Source organism: Schistocerca serialis, chromosome 10, assembly GCF_023864345.2.
Source record: "Schistocerca serialis cubense isolate TAMUIC-IGC-003099 chromosome 10, iqSchSeri2.2, whole genome shotgun sequence".
NCBI classification, from domain to species: Eukaryota; Metazoa; Arthropoda; class Insecta; order Orthoptera; family Acrididae; genus Schistocerca; species Schistocerca serialis.
In genome coordinates, this window is record NC_064647.1 from 153,790,673 (window position 1) to 153,818,652 (window position 27,980).

The following is a 27,980-nucleotide window of genomic DNA, read 5'->3' on the forward strand; positions in this document are numbered from 1 at the left end:
GCCAATTCTGTTTGCTCTGTCTCAGAAGATACTGTCTTGCAGCAACCCAAGGATGCTACTCCTTAGCCTTGTTTAAGCCTTGCACGTAACGTGGGTTATTACATCCAAGCTGTTTAGCTATATTCCTGTTGTGAGATCGATTTCCGTTAGCTTCTTAGTCTCCTCTAACATTTTAGAAGACAACGAGATGAAAGACGTTTTTCTCTCATAGCTTCTTTTAACCCGTTTCATCCCAAGACGGTTTGTCATTAAAAATTTTTAGTAATTCGTCTTTAAATCTTATGTTTGGAGTGTAGATAAACTATAAATACCACTTTCATGATTGTAACAACATATTTACTACAAAAAATGGAAGTACCAAAAATGTAACAGTGGTAACGAGAGGGTACAGGTACCGTTCATACAATACTGTGAGAAGCGAATGTAAATTCAGCTTAATATAAAATCGAGCAAGATGTATTCATACTGAATCAGTCGATATGAAATAGTGAACTGTAAACGAAGGTCCATTAAATATGTTAAACAAAACTACGCGTTCAGTATTAAAAACCGTAGAAAGGCAGACTTTCTGGGACAAACGTACGTATACGGACACTTTCCCAGTTATTTCGTTCGATCTTTGGCCCTTTTTAATTTCTGAACTTCTGGTATCAGTGCCATATCTGCCAACTTTTTAAACTAACAATAAGCTTAAGGTATGAGTTAGGCTATGTACTTACGTTCGACGTATTGGTAATTCTTTAGAATCTTCTTAAAGCAGATAACTCTCAGTTACATGGTAAATATTTAGATCGAAAGTTCAAAAAAACAAAAAAGCTATCTCACCTCATATCTCGAAAGCTTAGAAGTGCAAACTACTAACGCCACACACCTCACTCTTTCCCTAACTGAAGATGCGCGGCTGCCACACAACACTTACAAACAGAAAAAAAATTCGATTCAGATCTTTGCCCCGCGCGCACTTTTGCTCTCGCCTACATTAATGACAGCCAGTCACTTTACGATTTCAGTCAAGTGTTGGAAGTTTTTAAAACTGAATTAAAGCCATTCTTGAGCGCAACACAATATTTGTTGACAATGCAATGGTATCCGGTTTTGATCAAAATGTGACCATCTGCAGACTACATTACCCTATGATGGAAGGCTATGGCAGTGAGCGGACAGGTATCGTGGATCCACGAAAGTCAGTCGGCACTGCTTGCCATCATAGTGTAATACGGTCTGAAGATTGTCACATTATGACCTGAATTCTTACCATCTATACAAATAAAAATAGAAAGCTTCTCGTTGGTAATTGGGAACGATCTGACAATTTCTTCAAACAAATGATCGTAATACTATGAATAAGGTTCTTAGAACAATAAAAATTATAGAAGTTGCTCGAAATATTCAGTAAAACATATAAATGTTTTTTGCTGTGCGTTTTTTGTGTCAACTCGAGACCATAACTCACAATTCGAACTATGACTATGCGTAATTCCTTTTTCATTCATTCTTTCTTTCTTTCTTTCTTTTTCTTTTACTTTGCCCGTTATGGACATAGAAAAGTTTTCAGAAAAAAAATTTGGACAATTACAAAGCAAAGCTGGAAATATCGGAGAAATTGTAAAAGCTCATAATAGTTGTATTTCATAGCTGACAATAGAACACTTATTTGGTTACTTCTTTTTTGTGTTGTTCGTTGTGTTCCCGCGGTGGAAATAATGTTGTGGTATTAATGTGCACTGCTGACTTTGAAGTGGTACGGTGATCTCTGGACAAAACGGCAATGATACAATTTACTATACACCCTATGCACCTTTGTGTGTGTGTGTGTGTGTGTGTGTGTGTGTGTGTGTGTGTGCGTGCGTGCGTGTAGAACTCCATCACTCTTTCAGTATTATTACTCTCTACTTGCCACCTCAAATTGCACAGCAGTTCCGTATTCAAGAGGTGTGGGGTAGCATTTCAGTGCGGGAAATGATCTGATCCCTTGACAGCTACATTAAATTGATGCTGCTTTATCAATCCATAGAGGTCGTGGGGAGTCAAGAGCCACTAGTGTTAGATTAAGAGTGTCTTCTGTGTTGGACATGAAATACTATTTAGTCGCCTATGCCAGTTGTATTCTCTCGACTAACCTCAGTTCTGTTCGAGAGAATGTCTCCAGAGAAAAAAATGTGCAAAAACGGCTCAAGTGTAGCTTACTATTTACATTTTGTTGTGAGTCATTTATGGCCATGACATTTGTGAGCTGCACCTGCATTTACATTTTTACTATAAATTGCAGCCACGCGTGTTCGTTTCTTTTGCTGGTCAGTACTCGAGAGTTGCATCATATATTCTCAGCTTGGCATTGCTTGACGTGACATCAGCATCATATGTAAGAGGGAGAAGCGTGATGCCCGAGCTTGTAGGTTTCTGAATCATTTACATAATTTTCTCGCGGAAAATACCTCTCTTACAACGTCTTCCATGTAAAAACAATGAAAGGCTGTATAGCGTATTCCTGCTAACCTAACAATGACATTTCAGAAGGCACTGTTTGTTTGTGCGCCCTCTAAATTTCAGCAATTCCGTCAACTCAGAGGTCCAGTCGTACAGAGCTTAACTGTACTAATAAAAATGTTTTTCGTGTAGAGTCATACATCTCTGCATGGCTATTCATTACATCGCAGAAGTAATCTCACTGTAACTCAGTTTCATTTTCATCTTTGTCTTCTGTTCTTCCATGAGCACGCGCCCGCACACACACACACACACACACACACACACACACACACACACACACACACGAACAGCCGTCAGCAGTGTCCAAATCACTCTGACAGAGAAACGTGGAATATCATAACATGAAATTAAAAACATTACAGTACCTCTACCTTCTACTTTTATATTCTGCAAACCACTGTGAAGTGCATTACAGACGGTATTTCATATTGTAGCTCGTATTATGTTATCTCAACATTCAAATTACACATTTAGCTCGGCAAAATTATTAATTAAATGCTTCTGTGTGCTTCATAAAGTAAGCGTGCATTTTTAAACTGGTATAGAGATGCGTATTTAAATACAGAGGTATATAATAAGGAAGCACTGCGGTCGGCAACGGCTATACGGGGCTATTACAAATGATTGAAGCGATTTCATAAATTCACTGTAGCTCCATTCATTGACATACGGTCACGACACACTACAGATACGTAGAAAAACTCATAAAGTTTTGTTCGGCTGAAGCTGCACTTCAGGTTTCTGCCGCCAGAGCGCTCGGGAGCGCAGTGAGACAAAATGGCGACAGGAGCCGAGAAAGCGTATGTCGTGTTGAAATGCACTCACATCAGTCAGTCATAAGAGTGCAACGACACTTCAGGACGAAGTTCAACAAAGATCCACCAACTGCTAACTCCATTCGGCGATGGTATGCACAGTTTAAAGCTTCTGGATGCCTCTGTAAGGGGAAATCAACGGGTCGGCCTGCAGTGAGCGAAGAAACGGTTGAACGCGTGCGGGCAAGTTTCACGAGTAGCCCGCGGAAGTCGACAAATAAAGCAAGCAGGGAGCTACACGTACCACAGCCGACGGTTTGGAAAATCTTACGGAAGAGGCTAAAGCAGAAGCCTTACCGTTTACAATTGCTACAAGCCCTGACACCCGATGACAAAGTCAAACGCTTTGAATTTTCGGCGCGGTTGCAACAGCTCATGGAAGAGGATGCGTTCAGTGCGAAACTTGTTTTCAGTGATGAAGCAACATTTTTTCTTAATGGTGAAGTGAACAGACACAATGTGCGAATCTGGGCGGTAGAGAATCCTCACGCATTCGTGCAGCAAGTTCGCAATTCACCAAAAGTTAACGTGTTTTGTGCAATCTCACAGTTTAAAGTTTACGGCCCCTTTTTCTTCTGCGAAAAAAACGTTACAGGACACGTGTATCTGGACATGCTGGAAAATTGGCTCATGCCACAACTGGAGACCGACAGCGCCGACTTCATCTTTCAACAGGATGGTGCTCCAACGCACTTCCATCATGATGTTCGGCATCTCTTAAACAGGAGATTGGGATACCGATGGATCGGTCGTGGTGGAGATCATGATCAGCAATTCATGTCATGGCCTCCACGCTCTCCCGACTTAACCCCATGCTATTTCTTTCTGTGGGGTTATGTGAAAGATTCAGTGTTTAAACCTCCTCTACCAAGAAACGTGCCGGAACTGCGAGCTCGCATCAACGATGCTTTCGAACTCATTGATGGGGACATGTTGCGCCGAGTGTGGGAGGAACTTGATTATCGGCTTGATGTCTGCCGAATCACTAAAGGGGCACATATCGAACATTTGTGAATGCCTAAAAGAACTTTTTGGGTTTTTGTATGTGTGTGAAAAGCATTTTGAAAATAATAAAGTTATTGTAGAGCTGTGAAATCGCTTCAATCATTTGTAATAACCCTGTATAAGATAACAAGGGTCAGGAGCAGTCGTTAGATCGGTAACTGTTGCTGCAATGGCAGGTTGTCAAGATTTATCTGCGTTTCAACATTGGGTCATAATCGGCGCACGAGCGATGGCACACAGCACCTCCAAGATTGCCGTGGTATGGGGATTTTCTCGTACGACCATTTCACGAGTGTACCGTCAATATCATGAATCAGGTAAAACATCAAATCTCCGACCTCGATGAGGGAGGGAAAAGACCCTAAAAGAACGGGAGCAAAGACGACTGATAAGAATAGTTCAACGTGACAGAAGTGCAACCCCTCCGCAAATTGGTGCAGGTTTCGATGCTGGGCCGTCAAAAAGTGTCATCGTGTGAGCCGTTGAACGAAACACCGTCGATATGGGCTTTTGGAGCCAAATTCCCACTCTTGTACGCTTGGTGCCTGCACGACACAAAGCCTCACGCCTCGGCCCGTCCGACATGGGACTGTTGATGACAGGATAAATGTTGCCTGGTCCGACTACTCTCGTTTCAAATTGTGGCTAGTGGATGGACGTGTACTGGTATGGAGACAACCTCATGAATCCATGGGCCTTGTATTCCAGCAGGCGACTGATCAAGCTGGTGGAGGCTCTGTAATGGTGTGGGGTGTGTGCAGTTGGAGTGATATGGGGCCCCTGATACGTCTAGATACTACTCTGACAAGTGACACGTACGTAAGCATCCTGTCTGATCAGCTGCATCTGTTCATGTTCTTTGTGCATTCCGACGGACGTGGGCAGTTCGAGTAGAACTTTGCGACAACCCATAATTCCAGAATTGCTACAGAGTAGCTCCAGAAACACTACTCTGAGTTTAAACACTTCCGCTGGGTACCAGATTCCCCAAACATGAACGTTATTGAGCATATGAGGGACCCCTTCAATGTGCTGTACACAAGTGATATCCACCCCCTAGTACTCTTACGGATTTATGGACAGCCCTGCAGGATTCGAGGTGTCAATTCCCTCCGGCACTACTACAGACATTAGTCGAGTCCATGCCACGTTGTGTCGCGACACTTCTGCGTGCTCGCGGGGGCCCTACACGATTAGACAAATGCACTAGTTTCTTTGGCTCTTCAGTGTGTTTATGAAGTTGTTTCCCAACGGTAGGTGCTCTAGAATAAATTAGTAATGCGGTCTGTGAAATTATTTTTGTTTCGTTCTACCACGTCAGGATTTTTCAGTTGGTAAGATCTCATATTTTAAATGTTAGCTAATGGAAACACAAATTTAGAAAAGAATTTCTGTCACTGTCAGTATTTTTTATTCGTTGTTTTATTTTCCTTACAAAAAAATTCTACAAACAATCGTCTTAACAGTAATCTGAGTACCAGAACTCCGTTTAGTTTAATATTAAAACATCCCCATCTTTTATTTCCTTAGAGAACCTCCATTTTTACCGTCTCTCGTCGTCAGACAGTAATAATAACAATGATAATAATAATTGTAGTGTTGACAGATTGCCAACACTACGCACATTATTTAAGGGAGGCAGCCATTAAGCAAGCAGGCGGACTTGATGGTCTGAAACAGGATACTTCATAAATGCGATAAAGAAAAGTACGTAGCTGCTGGAATACTTAACTTTTAATCCTTCATTTGTTTACAACGTTCTTGGTGAGACATTTCATACGATAACTATCAAACTATGTAAGGCTAATGGCGCCTTGCTAGGTCGTAGCCATGGACTTAGCTGAAGGCTATTCTAACTGTCTCTCGGCAAATGAGAGAAAGCCTTCGTCAGTGTAGTCGCTAGCAATGTCGTCCGTACAACTGGGGCGAGTGCTATTCCGTATCTCGAGACCTGCCTTGTGGTGGCGCTCGGTCTGCGATCACACAGTGGCGACACGCGGGTCCGACATGTACTAAATGGACCGCGGCCGATTTAAGCTACCACCTAGCAAGTGTGGTGTCTGGCAGTGACACCACAATAATAACTGGACATGATACATTGATTCTGTCTTCCCTACTAAGTCACATTCATCGTGGTATCATCCCGTCATTATACTTCAGTAGAATGTCTCACAGTTCCCACACTTAAGTGGGACTTACTCTGCAGCCGAACTTCTTGGAATTTTCGTGCGTGGTTTTGACAGTGCACTTGTAATTTCTGTGTTTTTTGTTTTCTAAAAATTTTTATTAGCTGATCTGTAAGCAGTCCAGATATCTTTTTCTCTAACATTCATTGTGTTCTAAAATTCATTATCTCTCCATCAGTTTATTAATTTGAGGACCAACAAAAAAAATCTTGCTTTCAGTTATTCTTGATTTATGAAATGAATTTTCTTTTGTTTAGAGAGTATACATCTTGTGGGAGAGCTATCACAATCGCCTTCACCAGTTAGAACAGGATATCAAGGATACCGCATAGAATGCGTAGAGCTACAAGCAAAACCGATTCTAGCATCATTCACCTAAGAAGTGATGGGAGTTTTTGGGGAGTCATCATGTTTTACCAATAAAATTCCCGTAAGTGCAAATAGAACAACGTTTATATCTGTGCGTGATAGAAGAACGCTCAGAACAGTTTCGATCTCTCGAAAATGTTATTTAGGGACACATAAATCATATTTGCTATCATGCAGCGGTGTGTAATTAATCTCATCAAGAAATTCCTTTGGAAGGGATTCGTAAAGTGTTTGTGCAATATTCTTAAATTCATGATATTGTTGCTGTAACTTCGCCTAAATATTTCTCGCATAGCGATATATAGATAATACTCGTAAATTTTTTGTTCCTTAGTCTGACTGGTTTGACAGACACGCCACGAATTTCTCTCCTGTGTCAGCCTTTCATCTCAGAGTCGAACTTGCAACCTACCAATTACATGTTGAATGTATACCAGCTCCTGTCTTCCTCTACAGTTTTACCCTCTTCACTTACTTCTAGTACCATGCACCCTATTCCCTGGTGTGTTAACCGATGTCCTATCATCGTGTCTCTTGCTCTTGCCAATGTTCTCCGTATGTTTCTTTCCTCCGATTCTGCAGAGAACCTCCTCATTCCTTGTCTTACCAGTCCAAACAATTTTCAGAATTCGTCTCTAGACCGAGTTTTTTCCGATGTTTCCACAGTCCATGTTTAGAAATTTATTCCTCAAATTAAGGTCTATGTTTGATACGAGTAGACCTCTCTGGCCATGAGTGCCCTTTTTTCCAGTCCTAGTCCGCTTTTTATGCCCTCCTTGCTCCGTCCGTCTTGTGTTATTTTACTAGTAAGTTCTTAGCCTGATGTACCTCGTGATCTCCATTTCTGATATAAAGTTTTTCTGTGTTCTCATTTCTCCTATATCTCATTACTCTCCGTCTTTCTCCGATTTAATCTCAATCCATATTCTGTATTCATTAAACTGTTCATCCCATTCAACAGTTCCTTTAATTCTTCTTCACTTTCACCAAGTATAGCAATGTCATCGAATCCTCTCATTGATGTCATTTCATCTTGAATTTTAATCCCCCTCTTGAACCACTCGTATCTACAAATTTCAAAATTTATTAACATTCATTATACCTCTCTCATATGACTCCCCTTTCTCACACGAACAATTGGTTGAACATGTCGTTGGTGTTGCCTGTGCATACCCGGTACATTTTTGTCCGCAGCTCGTGGTCATGCGGTAGCGTTCTCGCTTCCCACGCCCGGGTTCCCGGGTTCGATTCCCGGCGGGGTCAGGGATTTTCTCTGCCTCGTGATGACTGGGTGTTGAGTGATGTCCTTAGGTTAGTTAGGTTTAAGTAGTTCTAAGTTCTAAGGGACTGATGACCGTAGATGTTAAGTCCCATAGTGCTCAGAGCCATTTTTGAACCCGGTACATTTTCTTTCGGAAAACATCAATTTTCTTGAAAATGCCAATGCAGTATCTGGGAATGTCGGTGGTATTTAGTGTTGCTATAGCGTGTCGCCGACGAATTTTCTTATGCACATAGATGACAGAAAGTTAATTGATAAACTGTAACAAGCAGAATGCCATCGGTCTTCTGTAAGCAATCATCATTTTCATTGATGAGATGTAATCTATCACTTACGCCTCAGTGATCATGTGCCGGCTTCCGATCCACTGCGCTTGCACAGCAATTAACGCTTTGAAATTTCTCCTGCACTCACCTTAATTCTTACCCAACTGTCAGTATCCACTACATAGCTATAGCCCTGTGTAATCATTATGTTCGTTTCGAATCATCCTGTATAAACAAGTAAATTATGGGAAAGGTTAGAAAAATAATTATTATTTCGAACTGATATCCATAAGCGTGACAGGAAATCTGAACCATAAATGTTCACATTCTAACGTTATCAAATACTCTAATGAGAACAAATGCCCCACCAGCGTCTCAAATATCTGACCCTGATTTGTGATCGAATTACTCGTAGCTGTGCTGATGAAATCATTGTGGAACCTTTTCACGCTTGTCTTGTATCTCGCAGTGGGCACTAATAAGCTGAACAGGCTTTTGTCACAGGACTGGTGCGTGAAACTCTCACACAGGTTGCTCGTTAATATAACCGGCGTAATGAGAGGGAGAGGGGCAGACAAGATCGGCTGATTAACGACCCCTTAACAAGCCGCATTCAGAGCGGCGAGGCGCCGCAGCTAATCCAGCAGCCAGCTGTGGGTGCCGCGTGCGACACGCCTGTTTACGAAAGGGGGAGACTTTTGTCTGCAGCCGGTATTTTTCTCGCGCGGAAGGCATTCCAGCAGGCGCCACGGAATGACGCAGATGTCGGGAGGGACAGGCGGAAAACACGTGGAGCCGTTAGATCGTGACTGCTGCGCTGTGCCAGGCGCCGGGAAACAGGCTATTGTAGGCGGACGTGGCACTGTTCAGCAGCAGTTCACGCACACCAGTGAAGTCCCGAAAAGTTCCCGACAGAGCCTCCGAAACATCGAGTAATGGAGAGAACTGAAAAGGAGTAAGTATGCGTAGCCTAACGACTCAAATGTTACCATGAGTACTCCAAAGCCGTCGTACGTTCACAAGGCACTGTCCGGCGAAATGTGCAAGTCAATTACCAAGTGTTTACCTATAGGCACAAATTCCTGTGGGTACTTCCAAGGATGAATGGTGGGCTCCATGTGGTTCCCAAGTCGTGCAGCGACCGTAAACCATAAAATTACCCAATAAGCAGCAACCAGTCGCAAAATCATTATTTATTCACTTTTGCAAATCGATTTCAACTGATTAACAGCCATCATTGGTGCTTTCAACCAATATGTGACCTGAGTAGTAATACTCTCTTAAGCAGAGGTCAAACATAAGTATTACTACGCAGGGCACATATTGGTTGAAAGCACTGATGATCGCTGTTAATCAGTTGAAATCGATTTCCATAAGTGAATAAATATAACATGATTTTGCGACTGGTTGCTGCATATTTTGTACCTTCCAAGGATGTAATGAGATAATGGGAATAATAACACCTGTTAATATCATTTTGGGGCTTTGAATGAAAATAGGTGTCCTTACATTTTTCATAGAGCTGTTTCAAAATGGCATAAGGTTTCCTGTAACACCCACAGTTTTTACATAATTACGTAATTCTGCTTCTTTCAGAATTTACGCGTAACAACGCACAGTGGTCGTTATAATAAACGGGGTGGACCATTTTAGTCCATGATGGGGAATAGCTCGGAATAGAGCTGAGATATAGCAAAATATTGTAGGTAAAATTTATAGATTGCAGGGAAGGTTACGCTTTGCTACTGATGGCCATGACCTTCAACGTGAATTCCAACGGTGATCCGGAGGTTAAAGTTATCTTTTTTAGGCTGGAACCCTAATATTTGATTTGAAGCATCAAATTTTACGTATAAAATTATACGTTATTCAAGGTCTTTGCAAGATTCGATGAAGGTCAGGTAAACAAATATGTTTTTAATCGTAGTACGGATTAACTCAGAGTTGTGGAGGAATCCAGCCAGCATGAGGGGTCACATATCATTGCCAGTAACCATGATCTTAAACATAGTTAATGAAGGTCGTTCGAAGGCTGAGTTATGTTCCATGGAAACCCTTCTTCGCGACCTCGGATTTGGAAGGAGTGAAGCGAAATTCAAACTTTAAGTTTTAATTAACGTGCCAAACAAAAACAAATACATCGGTACGTATAAAAGTTATTTTGACACCTGCAACACAGAACGCAGATAAGACATAGCTCGTTGATTTACAAGTCGGTCAGAGAGTCCTGTCGCCTCTCATTCCGCGGGATGATGTTTTCAGTTTGTATCTAACATTTTATTATGTTGCATCCCTCCTCTATTCCAAGCAGATCCCTACTACAACTAAAAACATATTTGCTTATTTGACCTTTATTGCACCTTCCCATTACCTTCAACAACATATGATTTTATACGTAAAACTTGCCGCCCTTTTCAAATCTTAGCCGTCCGCTGTGGCCGAGCGGTTCTAGCCACTTCAGTCCGGAACCGCGCTGCTGCTACGGTCGTAGGCTCGAATCCAGCCTCGGGCATTGATGTCTGTGATGTTCTTAGGTAGTTAGGTTTAGTAGTTCTAACTCTACGGGGCTGATGACCTCAAGTCCCATAGCGCTTAGAGCCATTTGAAATTTTTTCAAATCTTAAATCAAATAGTGTGGTTCCAATCTAAAAAAAAAAATCTCTTAGGAGCCAAATAACGTTGAAAATCGCATTTGATGTCACTGCCGTTAGTGTCAACGCGTGACCCCTCATTCCCTCCTACAGCTTTTATGTAAAACATTTTTTTGTATTTCATCTGTCTCCAGAGTTATTCAGTATTATGAACTAAAATGGCCAACCCGGTATATTAGAGAAATCTAAAATGGTCATTTGTGCTAATATCGATACATTCTGTTGATAAGTTCACACAGAAACACTGCTGCTGTCATAGCTTGATTTTTAAGTGTGCTTGGTATACCTCTTACACTTTCCAATGCATTTAAGTAAGTCCACAAACGTCGAGCTCCTCAAGATGGCAGCATGAAAACAATCCCAACTCGTTATGTTTCATTCGCGGATCGTTTACTTTGAAGGGGGAATATAACCTCATTCGTGAGATCGACTTACCCGGCTAATTTTGGTCTCAGATTAGGAAACCAAGACAAAAGATTTGTGCGACATAGCGCGTGTGATACGTGTGTTACGAGAGCAGAAGTCCAAACAAACCATATAGATGACTGCTATTTTTTCATGGTAAAAGCTGAGGACAATCACAAGAAGAGTATTAATAGCATAATATGTACAAACCTGAGATAAGCCACCAGGCAACCAGTGATAATTACCCCAGGTGAACTAAATGACTTAGAATGAGATCTGGGTCTCTCACAAGTTTTGGGCTCTTATTTAAAGGAGAAAAACACGGCTGGACCCTGTTACAACATTCCCCTGTTAACGAACAAGAGACGGGGAGTTTAGTGAGTTATTCACTGGAACAGGTCCTCTATAAAATGTTGCAATAACGATGGAGAAGTAGTACGAAAATACAGAATCACAGGGAACAAGAAAGAATCGAGTCTTTTCATCGATAAAACTCAAGAGCTAGGGAAACCGGTACACATGCCTAATATCTTGTACGGCCTCGGAGGGCACGCAGAAGTGCCGCAACACGACATGGCATGGACTCGACTAATGTCTGATGTAGTGCTGGAGGGAACAATCCCGTGAATCCTTAAGAGCTGTCCATAAATACGTAAGAATACGACGGGGTGGAGATCTCTTCTGAACAGCCTATTAAAAGGCATCCCACATATGCTTAATAAAGTTCATGACTGGAGAGTTCGGTGTGCAGCAGAAGTGTTTGAACACAGAAGAGTGTTCCTGAAGCTTACGACTACCTACCTGTGGACCGGTATGTCCGCCTCTGGCATGGATACCGGCGGTAACACGTCGTGGCATGAAAGCAATGAGGCCTCGGTAGGTCGCTGAAGGGAGTTGGCACCAAATCGCACGTACAGGTCACCTAATTTCCATTAATTCCGGGAATGGGGGCGATTAGCTCTTACGTCATATTTAGTTACATCCCAAATGTGTTCGATCGAGTTCAGATCTGGCAAGTCTGGCAACCAGCACATCAATTGGAACTCGCTATCGTGTTCCTCGATCCACTCCATCACACTACTGGCACTGTGACATGGCTCATTATCTTGTTGGAAAATTTCACTGCCATCGGGAAACACGATCGCCATGAAGGGTTTTAGGTGGTCTGCAATCAGTGTACATTACTCCTTGGCCGTCATGGTGCTTTGCACGAGATCCGCTGGACTCGTGGATGCCAAAGTGAATGTTCCCCAGAGCATAATGGAGCCGCCACCATCTTGTCTCCGTCTCGCAGTACAGGTGTCAAGGAGCTGTTCACCTGGGAGACGACGGTTTCGCGCCCTCCCGTCGGCATGCTGTGCCAACGTCCAGCGTCGATGGTCACGTGATAATTTCAGTCGTAGCTGCCGATGTCGTAGCGTCAGCATTGCAACATGCATTGGCCGTCGGCTGTGGAGTCCTGTCATAAGGAGCGGTCGGTGCACTGTACGTTCAGACAGCATTGAAATCCGATGTCAGCTCCGCCACAGTTCACCACCTGTCCTGTTTTACCAGTCCACCGATCCTAAGACGTCTGATATCTGTAATGAGCGATGAGCGCCGAAGCCCACGATGTTCGGACGTGGTTTCACCTTGATTTCGCTACGTGTTGTAGACACTTACCACAGCACTCCTCGACCACCCCGCTTGCGGTGCAGTTTCCGAAATGCTCGTGCCGAGCCTCTGAAGCATCACAATCTACCCTCTGTCAAACTCACAAGGGGACCCTCCATACTGTAAATCAGGAATTTTGATACGCTTCAAATATGTTGTAGAGGCACCTACCCTGAGCACCTGGCTACCCCGTCTTTTAGCGACGGGCCCTGGTTTTTGAGAAAATCGATTTTGAAGTTAATGGCGCGCTTTGTATAGCCATAACATTACACATATTTCGAGCAAGTCAGCGTAGCGCAGCGCTAAAGGTTGACGGATACCACGCTGGAGGTACCGTGTTCGGATCCTTTTTCCTTCAAAATCGAATTTTTCAATTTTATTTCAACGAATACCATCAAATAGTGTAAGGTGTGTGAAATTATAAAGACATATTCAGTTATTAATTTTTTCAAAATTCATTCTGTTTGTGGTGCGCAGTTGGAGTTCCAAATGTTCGTACAACCGTCGCTTCTTGTATTACCTGAAATCTACCTCCGCCCATTATCGCCCCCTCTCCCCCGAATATCGTTAGCCGTAACGGGAACCCCAGCTCCTAGTTGTGGCCAATGAGGATGGGAGTTGCATTCCTTTACGTTCGCATGTAACTACAGCGTCAGTTGCTCGCAAAGCGTCTCTGTTGCCATGTGTTAGCAAAATTCTGTGAAATGGAAGAACCAAGTGTTTTTGCAGTAGTGCAGCCAGAAGAACCACAAGTAGAGGAGTTGAACGAAGAATCAAAAGGCGAAATCACAAATGCCATTAAATACGCCGAAAATCTACTCCGCGATTTGAATCTCGTAACGAATTCACCGCCTAGCGTGACCTCTGCCAATTCCGTTGCAATTGGCGATGAGATATGTATCGCAATACAGGACCTCTTGGCCGAAAAACATTATTATTGATGATAAATTGATAGACTTCAACGAAGATGATGAACTGGGAGAATATGATGCGAACCACAAACGGAATTAGTATTTAAAAAAAAATTAATAACTGAATATATCTTCATAATTTCGCACACGTTACACTGTTTGTCGATATTCGTTGAAATAAAATAGAAAAATTCTGTCGATTTTGAAGAAAAAGGGTACACAAGCAGGATTCGAACACCGTACCTCCAGCGCGGTAGCCGTCAAACTGTACAGCTGCGCTACGCTGACTTGCTGGAAACACACGTTATGTTACAGATATACAAAGCGTGCAATGAACTTCAAAATCCATTTTCTCAAGATCCAAGGCCCGTCGCTAAGAAACCGGATAGCCAGGTACTCAGGGTAAGTGACTGTACAACATATTTTAAGTGCATCAGAATCCGCATTTTCACAGTAAGGAGGGCCCCCTTGTTAGATAGATCAAGCGCTTTCACTACTCTACACACGCACTCTTTCGCATCTTTCTGTCCTACTGGACCACTCAGCAACTTTCTGGAAGTCATTCTTCAACGCCACAGTGGCTCATCTCCCTCCGACCACGACGAGCTGAAGAAGTAGTTGTTACAAGGTTTCTTTCGACACGTTTTACGAGGGCAGTTCAATAAGTAATGCAACACATTTTTTTCTGAAACAGGGGTTGTTTTATTCAGCATTGAAATACACCAGGTTATTCCCCAATCTTTTAGCTACACAACACTATTTCTCAACGTAATCTCCATTCACTGCTACGGCCTTACGCCACCTTGAAATGAGGGCCTGTATGCCTGCACGGTACCATTCCACTGGTCGATGTCGGAGCCAACGTCGTACTGCATCAATAACTTCTTCATCATCCGGGTAGTGCCTCCCACGGATTGCGTCCTTCATTGGGCCAAACATATGGAAATCCGACGGTGCGAGATCGGGGCTGTAGGGTGCATGAGGAAGAACAGTCCACTGAAGTTTTGTGAGCTCCTCTCGGGTGCGAAGGCTTGTGTGAGGTCTTGCGTTGTCATGAAGAAGGAGAAGTTCGTTCAGATTTTTGTGCCTACAAACACGCTGAAGTCGTTTCTTCAATTTCTGAAGAGTAGCACAATACACTTCAGAGTTGATCGTTTGACCATGGGGAAGGACATCGAACAGAATAACCCCTTCAGCGTCCCAGAAGACTGTAACCATGACTTTACCGGCTGAGGGTATGGCTTTAAACTTTTTCTTGGTAGGGGAGTGGGTGTGGCGCCACTCCATTGATTTCCGTTTTGTTTCAGATTCGAAGTGATGAACCCATGTAACAATCTTTGACAAGAAATTATCACCCTCAGCCACATGACGAGCAAGCAATTCCCCACGGATGGTTCTCCTTTGTTCTTTATGGTGTTCGGTTAGACAACGAGGGACCCAGCGGGAACAAACCTTTGAATATCCCAACTGGTGAACAATTGTGACAGCACTACCAACAGAGATGTCAAGTTGAGCACTGAGTTGTTTGATGGTGATCCGTCGATCATCTCGAACGAGTGTGTTCGCACGCTCCGCCATTGCAGGAGTCACAGCTGTGCACGGCCGGCCCGCACGCGGGAGATCAGACAGTCTTGCTTGACCTTGCGGCGATGATGACACACGCTTTGCCCAACGACTCACTGTGCTTTTGTCCACTGCCAGATCAACGTAGACATTCTGCAAGCGCCTATGAATATCTGAGATGCCCTGGTTTTCCGCCAAAAGAAACTCGATCACTGCCCGTTGTTTGCAACGCATATCAGTTACAGACGCCATTTTAACAGCTCCGTACAGCGCTGCCACCTGTCGGAAGTCAATGAAACTATACGAGACGAAGCGGGAATGTTTGAAAATATTCCACAAGAAATTTCCGGTTTTTTCAACCAAAATTGGCCGAGAAAAAAAATGTGTTTCATTACTTATTGAACTGCTCTCGTATTTACATTCAGTGCAAGGAAAAGCAGATTTATTAGCTTTGCCTGTTGATTTGGGTGCGACTCATTACATTTTGATTTCGTTTTGCTTACGATTCTAAATACCTGGAAAATGGCCGAGTCTTTCTGAATACGCCAGTACCACTAAGAGACTGAGCACTGTACGGTCTATAGGAGTCGAATAAATATCGTGATGCGAGACTTGTTCAAGAACATCAGATATTAACTCGTCCTTTCGAAACTCGTTCTGAAAGAGAGATGCAAAGTACTCCGAGAATGTCATGCATATCTCGCTCCTCTGAACCTTTCTCTCGCAGAGGGTTAAAGTTACCTCTCTCCAATGTAACATCACAGTAGCAGAAATTATGTTGAGAAGTGGTGCTGGCGAGCGATTTTTTATGCATCAAATCCCACTTATTCCTACCCATTTGCCGTTTCCCTTTAAAGGTGTGCAATCCCGAGTCAGCTTACGTTGTGTCATGACCGTAAATAAAGCACAAGGTCAGACACAGGATGTTGCTTGTATGGACCTTGGTGCAAGTTACTTTTTGCATGGCCAGTTCTACTTGGTTGTAAAGCAAACAAGCCCTTCATTCAAGTCCCTCATCATGCTACCTCAAAAGCTAAACGTAAACGTGCTTTATAAGTCAAACGTAAGTTCTAGACCTAAAAACTCTCAGGCTTAGCTCTAAGTAAATAACGTGGCATCGCTGGGTTTCGCCACGACTGTTGAATATTTCTTTTCTATGTAGTTACGCAGCTGCAAATTGCTTGAATTACATTGTGTTGTAATGATATTTTTACAATTTATTTCATGTATTATATGTACACTGAAGAGCCAAAGAAACTGGTACACCTATTTAATATCTTGTAGGGCCCCCACAAGCGTGTAGAAGTACCGCAACACGAAGTGGCATGGGCTCGGATGTCCATAAAACCCAACGAGTACCGGGGAGGGGAGAAGGGAAGACCTCTTCTGAACAGCACGTTGTAAGGCATCCCAGATATGCTCAATAATGTTAATCTCTGGGGAGTTTGGAGGCCAGCGGAAGTGTTGAATCTCAGGGAAGTGTTCCTGGAGCCACTCTGAAGAAATTCTGGACGTGTTGGGTGTCGCATTGTCCTGGTGGAATTGCCCAAGTCCGTCGGAATGCGCAATGGACATGAATGGATGCAGGTGATCAGACAGGATGCTGACGTACGTGTCACCCGTCAGACTCGTACCTAGACGTATCAGGGGTCCCACATCACTCCTACTGCACAAGCCCCACATCATTACAGGACCCCTACCAGTTTGAACAGCCCTCTGCTGACAAGCAGGGTCCATAGATTCATGAGGTTGTCTCCATACCCGTACGCATCCATCCGCTCGATAAAATCTGAAACGAAACTCATGCGATCAAGTAACATGTTTCCAGTCATTGACAGTCAAATGTCGACGTTGACGGGCCTAGGCGAGGCGTAAAGCTTCGTGTCGTGCAGTCATCAAGGGTACCAGAGTGGGGCTCCGAAACACCACATCGATTATGTTTCGTTTAATTGTTCTCACGCTGACACCAGTCGATGGCCCAGCATTGAAATCTACAGCAATTTGTGGAAGGGTAGCAATTCTGTCACGTTGAACGATTCTCTTCAATAGTCGTTGGTCCCATTCTTGCAGAATCTTTTTCTGGCCGCAGCGATGTCGGAGATATGATGTTTTACCGCATTCCTGATAATCACAATACACTCGTGAAATTGTTGTATGGGAAAATCTCCACTTCACCGCTACCATGGAGATGCTGTGTCCTATCGCTCCTGCGCCGCCTATAAAAGCACATTCCAACTCAGTTAAATCTTGATAACCTGCCATTGTAGCAGCAGTAACCGGTCTAACAACTGCGCCAGGCACTTGTTGTCTTACATAGGCGTTGCCGACCGCAGAGCCGTATTCTGCCGGTTTGCATGTCCCTATATTCGAATACCAGTTTCTTTGTAACTTCAAGGGACCGATGACCGTAGCAGTCTGGTCCCTTTAATCCCACACACCAACCAATCTTTGTAGCTTCATTGTATATTTACTTTGCTAACATTAAAATTCTAAATGTTTCTAGCAGTTTAAATGTGCTTCACTGGGACTACAGACGTTGGACGTGTCTTTCAAGGGCATCGCACTTGCTAACTCAGCTATCAATGGCAGACTTATGATGCGCCAAAGGCAATGTCCCAAGTTTGAGTCCCGTTTCTACACACGGGTTCCATCTGCCAGGAAGTTTCAAAACAGTGTAATATACAGTATAAATATTTTCATATTAGGATGCTAATAAACGGTAAAACTAGTAAACCTACAAAGCGAAATTTTTTTTTCGTCTCCTCCTTTTGATGCTGCATATGACTGCACTAGACGAGTTCGTGTTTCTGAGATCGGCTGTAGAAAGCGGCACGTACAACGCAAACAGGGCTCACGAGATAGCGAGTTCAGCAGTGTAACTCGCCACCCACTGTGGCTATCCAAAGCTAACCACAGCTCCGCGATTCTGTATGCTGGGCTGTGGAGATTCCTCAGCAGTGGAGGTGGGCGAACGGTTGAGTGACGGCACAGCTGCTGCTGTGTGAACAGCAGGAATGTGTGCGCGCGTGTTTTGGGTTCTGAGGAGTTGTGGCCTGCTGCAGTCTGAACGTTAAGCTATTTATAGCGCTGCAGCCCCTGGACGTTATTATTCGCTGTCGCCCCTAGGCTGCTGGCTGCTCTGTCTGGGAGATAGTGCGGCGCTGAAAGCCCGCAGGGCACCCTGCTAACAGTGCGCTAGCAGTTCACAGAAAACTCGTAACTTTACCTAAGCACACAGCACGCGTTCTCTATGCCCAGCTCCCGCCGTAAAGGTGGAGTGCATCCTATCCTTAATCAGGTTTCGGAGCTGTTGATCGATTTATGCCTGCGAGTCAAGGATTGCCAGTGCGAAAATCAATAAAGAACTGAGCGTTTCTCAGCGAGCAGTGCGAGATACATGTTGGGAATTATTGGGAGAGATACGAAAGGAAACAAATACGTCAGGAAACACAGTGGAGCGGAAGAAGTAATTGTCTATAGGAACTGAAATTGGGGAGAATGGGACTCAGAAAGAAGAAGATAGCGTAAAAATTTGAAGTGAATAGATGAGAAACTTTTCCAGACTTTTCGTTGCGATGATTCCCCTTTTTCTACAATGAAGAGCCAAAGGAACTCGTACTCCTGCCTCATATTACTTAGGTCCCCGCGAGCACGCAGAAGTGCCGCAACACGACGTGGCATGGACTCGATGACTGTCTGAAATACTGGTGGAGGGAATTAACATCATAAATCCTTCAGGGCTGTCCGTTGGGCATTTTCATCACAATAGCCATACATCAACACGATATCGACCTTTCCGCAATTGGTAAACGGCCCATTTTAACACGGGTAATGTATCACGAGGCAAATACCGTCCGTACTGGCTGAATGTTACGTGATATCACGTACTTATACGTTTGTGACTATTACAGTTCCATCTATCACAAAGTGAAAAGAGTGGTCCAACTAAAATATTCATACACTCCTGGAAATGGAAAAAAGAACACATTGACACCGGTGTGTCAGACCCACCATACTTGCTCCGGACACTGCGAGAGGGCTGTACAAGCAATGATCACACGCACGGCACAGAGGACACACCAGGAACCGCGGTGTTGGCCGTCGAATGGCGCTAGCTGCGCAGCATTTGTGCACCGCCGCCGTCAGTGTCAGCCAGTTTGCCGTGGCATACGGAGCTCCATCGCAGTCTTTAACACTGGTAGCATGCCGCGACAGCGTGGACGTGAACCGTATGTGCAGTTGACGGACTTTGAGCGAGGGCGTATAGTGGGCATGCGGGAGGCCGGGTGGACATACCGCCGAATTGCTCAACACGTGGGGCGTGAGGTCTCCACAGTACATCGATGTTGTAGCCAGTGGTCGGCGGAAGGTGCACGTGTCCGTCGACCTGGGACCGGACCGCAGCGACGCACGGATGCACGCCAAGACCGTAGGATCCTACGCAGTGCCGTAGGGGACCGCACCGCCACTTCCCAGCAAATTAGGGACACTGTTGCTCCTGGGGTATCGGCGAGGACCATTCGCAACCGTCTCCATGAAGCTGGGCTACGGTCCCGCACACCGTTAGGCCGTCTTCCGCTCACGCCCCAACATCGTGCAGCCCGCCTCCAGTGGTGTCGCGACAGGCTTGAATGGAGGGACGAATGGAGACGTGTCGTCTTCAGCGATGAGAGTCGCTTCTGCCTTGGTGCCAATGATGGTCGTATGCGTGTTTGGCGCCGTGCAGGTGAGCGCCACAATCAGGACTGCATACGACCGAGGCACACAGGGCCAACACCCGGCATCATGGTGTGGGGAGCGATCTCCTACACTGGCCGTACACCACTGGTGATCGTCGAGGGGACACTGAATAGTGCACGGTACATCCAAACCGTCATCGAACCCATCGTTCTACCATTCCTAGACCGGCAAGGGAACTTGCTGTTCCAACAGGACAATGCACGTCCGCATGTATCCCGTGCCACCCAACGTGCTCTAGAAGGTGTACGTCAACTACCCTGGCCAGCAAGATCTCCGGATCTGTCCCCCATTGAGCATGTTTGGGACTGGATGAAGCGTCGTCTCACGCGGTCTGCACGTCCAGCACGAACGCTGGTCCAACTGAGGCGCCAGGTGGAAATGGCATGGCAAACCGTTCCACAGGACTACATCCAGCATCTCTACGATCGTCTCCATGGGAGAATAGCAGCCTGCATTGCTGCGAAAGGTGTATATACACTGTACTAGTGCCGACATTGTGCATGCTCTGTTGCCTGTGTCTATGTGCCTGTGGTTCTGTCAGTGTGATCATGTGATGTATCTGACCCCAGGAATGTGTCAATAAAGTTTCCCCTTCCTGGGACAATGAATTCACGGTGTTCTTATTTCAATTTCCAGGAGTGTATTTCTTTACGTACTTCACGAATATGTAATTAAAAATGGGAGTACCTATTTAAAAAAACGCAGTTGATATCCTTTTGAACTACGGCAGCGCCATCTAGCAGGCCAACCATAGCGCCATCTCGTTGCCCCCTTCAAGCTAAAGAAGTTTCGTTCTTTGTAGTGTTTTCGTTTGACGCTTATTTCGTGAAATATTTGGCCCGGTCACGATCAATGGACCACCCTGTATAAGTGGGGCCAACCGCAGCGCCGTATTCAGCATGTTTACATATCCCTGTATTTGAATACACATGACTGTAACAGTTTGTTTGCCTCTTCTGTGTATATAGAGGGTGTAAACGGTAGACGCTGTAAAAAAAGTGCTGCTAGCAGAACATAAGTAATTGATGTGAAACATCTAGCATGTTTTTCCATTTAATTCGCTTGTCCAAAAAAAAAAAAAAAAAAGTTCACCTCGGGACAATGTTTTTGAAAATGTAGACATTACCGCTGTGCATACAGACATTGCGAGCGTGAGTCGCAAACACGTGGGCCACAACGACGTTCGTGGTTGAGTCACTATAATAAGCGGATCGTCGGCAGTCGTCGAGTTATCTGTGCAGATGTTGGTGCAACTCTGTTAATCGTTAAGAGGGAAGGCAGATTTGCTGTTGCTGAACTATGCGATATTCATTTATTTATGCGAGGCAAAAGGTATTGCGAGGGTAGCTGTGCGAATTTATCCAGAAGCTTCCCACAAAGAAAACATTATGCACGATCGACATTTGTCGCTGTTCACCAAAGGTTGGAATCGTCATAATCCTCTACATTTACCCGATTATTTTGCGACTCATTCGTTACAAAGTACAGTAGTTACTTTTATCTGTATGCGAAACGTATTGCCCGTTCTGATATCATTTCGTTCTGTTATTAAGCAAATCATGACAAAATACAACTTACGACTACGTACTTAATTTGCGTAGATTGAGAGATATTTGCTCTTTACCACCCCAGGCGGAAGGCAGAAGCCCACTTCGTGAAGGACGTAGGTTGGAAGCTGAGGAACAAACTGTGGACCACATACGGGAAGATCCTACTCAGCCACTAGAAGGATCGCTTGCCAAGTGGATGTATCACACACTGTCGTTCAACCAACTTTGAAATAGGAGCTCCTGCAAGTGTACCATATTCAACGCGTAGAAGCGTTGGAAGAGCAAGATTTTCCTCCGCGCTGAAAATTCTCAAAGTGGTTTTCATTACAAATGATTTTGTAAACAAGCAACACATTTTCAGTGTCATTTTTCCTTAAATGCATCGGCTGTTTAAATCGGTGATTACAGTACTGGCCCTTACGTTTTACCTGGACGATTGACTCGTAACATTTACCGAACCTTTGTAGGGGAAACATTGCTACCTGCTTTATTTAAAAAAAAAAAATGCCGCTAGCCGTACGTCATAACATATGGTTCCTCCACGATGGTGCTCCATCCCAAATTGGTCACAGAGAACGAAGATTTATGAATAGATTCAAATGGTTCAAGTGGCTCTGAGCACTATGTGACTTAACTTCTGAGGTCATCAGTCGCCTAGAAGTTAGAACTAATTAAACCTAACTAACCTAAGGACATCACACACATCCATGCCCGAGGCAGGATTCGAACCTGCGACCGTAGCGGTCGCTCGGTTCCAGACTGTAGCGCCTCAACCGGCGCCGGCTTTATGAGTAGACGATATCCAGGAGATTGTGGTCTACGTCGTTGGCCAGCACGCAGTCCTGATTTAAATCCACTGGAGCTTTACATGCGGGGCCATTAGGAGGAACTTTTTTAGGCTCAGCAAATAAATCATGTGGACGAACGTACGCAGAGTATTTTCGGTGTTGCCAATACCATAAAGGCAAATGTGCGTGTGTGTGAACGAGTGCGACCAGAATGGTTTCGTTGTAATGAAGCATGTGTGCGGGGCCGGGTAGCTACGCGATCTAAGGTGCCTTGTCACGGTCCGCGCAGCTCCCACCCGTCGGAGGTTCGAGTCCTCCCTCGGGCATGTGCTGTCCTTAGCGTATGTTAGTTAAGTTAGAGTAAGTACTGTGTGAGCTTAGGGACCAATGACCTCAGCAGTTTGGTCCCACAGGCTATTACCACAAATTTCCAACCATGTGTCGAATCGAATAGTGGGCTTTTTTAACACTTATTGTGGTATTGGTGTAAAGGGAAACAAAGTAATTTCATTTTCGTTACGGTCCTGTTGTAGAAAAGGAAAATAATCTGAATTTAATTTTTGTTATGGTATTGTTGTAAGAGGAGGAAACAGTTAACGAACAACAAAATTACATGGTAACTCGTTAATTTTGTAGTAAGGGAAACACATTTTATTAGATGTCTGCTTTTATTTACTACCACTGCCTTCGTTATGGTAACGTAAAAGAGAAAAACGCCTGACTATACTTAATTCATTAACGTGTTACATTGCTTGTTTGGTAGTAACTAGCCTCCGCGCGGCGTAGTTGCACACGCCTCGTGTTGACACTGCTCTGGTTTCTTTCTTATCTTTAACTGACCGCTGCGTCGATATCGGTAATACACAAGCAAGGTGCGTGCCATCAGCTGACAATATGAAAAGAAATACGGCTGCTATTAAACCTACAAATATCTGTCTTCTAGAAACTCAAAAATAAAGGAGGTGATACAACGGCGTTGTTTGCGGTTTTTATCAAAAACCTCGAAACGTTCTTGGCAGATTTACTTCAAGGTTTTACGCGTTACACTTGCTCTAATAAATAAAAACACACACACACACAGAGATTATATATACTCACGCCCATAAATTAATGATAATGCCGATACATGGTGAAGCAACGCTCTGGTGGGTAGTTTGCGCGGGCTTTAATTACCTTGGGGTATGACCATGCAGTGCATTTTACCTGCGGTCGTCGCACGGTGGCGCTGACAGCAGCCCACATACGCAGAGTTCTGTTAGTGTACGTCAGAGTAAGGTGCAGCGAGTAAGTGTGCAGACGTTTTCAGACGTGCTAATGGTGACTGTGTGTTGAAACTGGCTCAAAGAACACATATTGATGACGTTATGAGGGGTAGAATACTATGGCGACTGGAGGCTAGTTAAACACAGCAGGTCATAGCACGGGCCCTCCGTGTGCCACAAAGTCTGATCTCAAGATTATGGAAACGATTCCAGCAGACAGGAAACGTGTCCAGGCGCTACAGTACGGGACGTCCACAGTGTACAACACCAAAAGAAGACTGATATCCCACCATCAGTGCCCGCAGACGGCCACGGAGTACTGCAGATAGCCTTGCTCGGAACCTTACCGCAGCCACTGAAACAGTTGTCTCCAGACACAAAGTCTACAGACGACTGAACAGACATGGTTTTATTCGCGCTGAGACCTACAAGGTACAGTCCACTGACCCTTGGTCACAGGAGAGCCCGTAAAGCCAGGTGTCAAGAACACAATACATGGTTATTGGAACAGTGGTCCCAGATTATGTTCACGGATGAGTCCAGGTATAGTCTGAACAGTGGTTCTCGTCGGGTTTTCATCTGGCGTGACCCAGGAACCGAATACCAACCACTTAATGTCCTTGAAAGGGACCTGAATGGAGGTCATGATTTGATGGTGTGGGGTGGGATTATGATTGGTGCACGTACACCCCTGCATGTCTTTGACAGAGGAACTGTAACACGTCATGTGTATCGGGACGTCATTTTGCACCAGTATGTCCGTCGTTTCAGGGGCGCAGTGGTTCCCACCTTCCTCCTGGTGGTTGATAACGCACGGTCTCACCGAGCTGCCATCGTGAAGGAGTACCCTGAAACAGACGGTATCAGGCGAATGGAGAAGCCTGCCTGTTCTCCAGACCTAAGCCCCATAGAGCACGCCTGGGATGCTCTTGGTCGACGTATGGTGGACATCTTCAAACCCCTAGGACACTTCAGGAGCTCCGATAGGCACTGGTGCAAGAATGGGAAGCTATACCCCGGCTGATGCTCGACCACCTGATCCAGAGTATGCCAACCCGTTGTGCGGCCTGTGTACGTGTGCATGGTGATCATATCCCATCTTGATGTGGGGTTACATGCGCAGGAAACTGTGGCTTTTGTAGCACATGTGTTTCGGATCGGTTTTCTCAAAAAACTTGAAGTAAATCTGCCAAGAACTTTTCGAGATTTTTGGTAACAACTGTAAACAACCTCTTGTCTTTATATAGTAGTCTACATAAGTACGCACTTTGCATAGGAATGGTTTGGTATGCTGAAGTGCTAATGATTGGCATATCCATCCGTGTAGCACACTTCATCCTGATTGAACATTTGATGTCTGGTACATGGCGTCTTTATCACGTTCCAGGTTCAGTATGCAGCAATGTAGCTTTTAACTACGTCCTCGTCCATTTTACGTAAGTAAAATAAAGTAGTAATAACGACGTGATTTGTTCTGTTTGTTGCAGACCTGTTAATCCAGACTGTGAGGGCCCTTCAGACGACGAGGACGCCTGATTCACTTCTCCCAGGTGAGAGAAAAAAAATAAAAATAATATATGGAATCACTTACCATGCTGATGGGCCACTTATCAATGCACACCAATCGTCAGAGCCGAAAGTTCACGTGCATAGATAAAGCGCCTGTAGTGTCATCGATATACTGTGTTTGATACTGTCGTCATTGCGAAAAGTTTGTGATACTGCGCTGCTAATGTATTAGGCCGTGACCCAAGGAGAAGTTTTCTTTCAGCTGCTCGACTACTACACATTCGCCGATGATTTTGAAACTGTTTTGAGTGGAAACTCGGCGAAGTAAACGACTTATGGAAAGTTCCTGAAATGTAATCCACTATAGCATGTTTTTACGTTTTGTGAGCTACACCTCTAAAACAATTTTCTAACCTCTGAACCATTTTGACAGTTAATGAAGACCAGAGTGAACAATTGTGCAACATTTTCAGACACTGCACGTAACAGCATTACGTGCGTGGATTCTGCTAATATTAAACGCTCACCACTGCCTGACAGGTCATTCAGATACGGCACGAACAATAACAGTCCCATCACACTTCCCTGGAACACAGCAGAATGTCTGTCTACATATGTCACTGATTCTCTTTTCGAGAAAACATGCTGCATCTTCCCTAACAACAAATCCTCATTCCACTAAGACATTTCGTTTGGTAACCTGTATGATCGTATTTCCCTCAATAAGCATAGGTGTGGTACCATGTCAAGTGCTTTGCGACAGTCAACAAATACAGCAACTACATTACTGCAACGATCCCAGGTTTTCAGGGTGTCACGTACTAAATGCTCGAATTAAGAATGTTTCACTAATCCATGCTAGCTGATACGGAGGTTTTCGTTGTTCTCGATGGAGGTTTTCTTTACACCTCAACAAGTTTGATCTGATAAAATGTTTTTGGATTTAGAAGAGCTGGGTGTCAAGGATATTGGACGGTACTTCTATGTATCACTTCTGTCCCACGTCTTGTAGGCTTCTATGACCTTCCTGCTGCTGAGTGCATGCCTGATTTATGGTATTTTTGGTTAAAAGAGGGATTAACTCAGCTGCAAGTTCTTTGTTGAATCTAATAGGATTTCCATCAGGCCTGAAGCTTGTTTCAGTTTGAGCCAGTTCAGCTATCTAGTGGAGCGAAAAACGAGCTGTGGCAGCAGTTCTGTAATCCCGTTTGAAAGTGTCGTTTAGCATTCCTGCTTTCGCTTTCCTACTCTCAATTTCACTTTCTCTGTCGTCCTTGAGTCGTTCTTGAGCGTTAGATGGTATCTTTTGTGTCACTAACAAGCTTTAGACATGACCTGAATTTATTTAGATTTCATGAGAAGAATTCTGATGAGGTTTTGCTACGGTAGTCGTATACGGCCTCAGATATTCCATTGAGGGAACTAAGGTAGATGTCCATACTGTACAATGCTAAGCTATACTAGGCTTTGTTTTACACCTACTTTGCTACAACTCTGTTTCTTTAAAAGTTTCCTCACAGAATCTGTCTACCATGATAGGTCTCATGGTAGCATTTTGAACTCTCCTACGGTGTACAAGTGAATCCAGTCGTGTACCAATTGGGCTTGTAAATTTCAGTCACAGTTCCGCCGTATGTGTCTGTGCAGAGGTGAATTAATTGAGAGTGAGAGTGTAATCAAGTTTCTTCCACACTACAATCTGTTAACAACGAAATAGGATCCTGTTGCTTGTAAAAAAATACGTTTAAATGCCATACATAACGTATGGACCACATTTACATGAGAAACTTTTTAAAGTCTATAATAAGCAATAAAAAAACCTACTATGTGTGTAAATTTTGTAAGGAATCAGCACCAGTAATGTAGGACAGAGAAAATATACGAGGGCTGGCCAGAAAGTAAGTTACGATTGATCGCGAAATGAAAATCACAGTGAAAATCATAAATGTTTCATTTGTAACAGTTAGCTACACCTTTCAGCTACTTCTCTACGTAGTCGCCGTTCTGACTCAGACATTCGTCGTAGCGTTGTACCAACTTTCCATGCTAACATAAGGAAAAGACAGGAATTGTTGAGCCTAAATAAAGCCGAAACTCCTTGTACAAAGACCTGCGAACGTCCACAGTGTTATGCATGTGATGCAACAGCGACTGATTGTTTCCCCGAGGTGTAACTATCACTGCTCACATTTATTGTCAACAACTGAGACGTCTTGCAGACTCAGTCCAAGAACAACGCCCGGGAAGACTGCCTGAAGTGATGCAACTCGTTAACGCCCTCACCCATTCTCCTAGACTGATGAAAACACCGTACAGGATTTGGGTTGAGAAGTCATTCCGCACTCACCTTATTCACCTGATGTCGCGTCTTACGGTTTCACCTTTGTCGATCTTTATCGAACAACTTCTAAGGATCTTCCTTTCCGGAAGAAAATTCACTCCGATTATGGTTCGACGAGCCCTTCGCCTCAAAAACACGTGATTTCTATAGTCGTGGAGTTACTCCAGCGGCGGCAGATTCACGAAAATAGTGAA

General features: G+C 44.2%; 1 protein-coding gene across 4 annotated transcripts in view; it reads left to right on the forward strand.

Annotated features, from left to right (window-relative positions):
• Positions 1-27,980, forward strand: part of LOC126424852 (connectin-like) — a 746,266-nt gene that overhangs the window by 476,989 nt on the left and 241,297 nt on the right. For 3 of the 4 annotated variants that reach the window (XM_050087662.1, XM_050087663.1, XM_050087661.1), the window contains one exon: positions 25,424-25,486. The exons of the other annotated variant lie outside the window; for it this stretch is intronic. The gene's annotated coding sequence lies outside the window, so the exon portion shown is untranslated. The remainder of the gene's footprint in view (positions 1-25,423; positions 25,487-27,980) is intronic. 4 annotated transcript variants of the gene reach the window in all.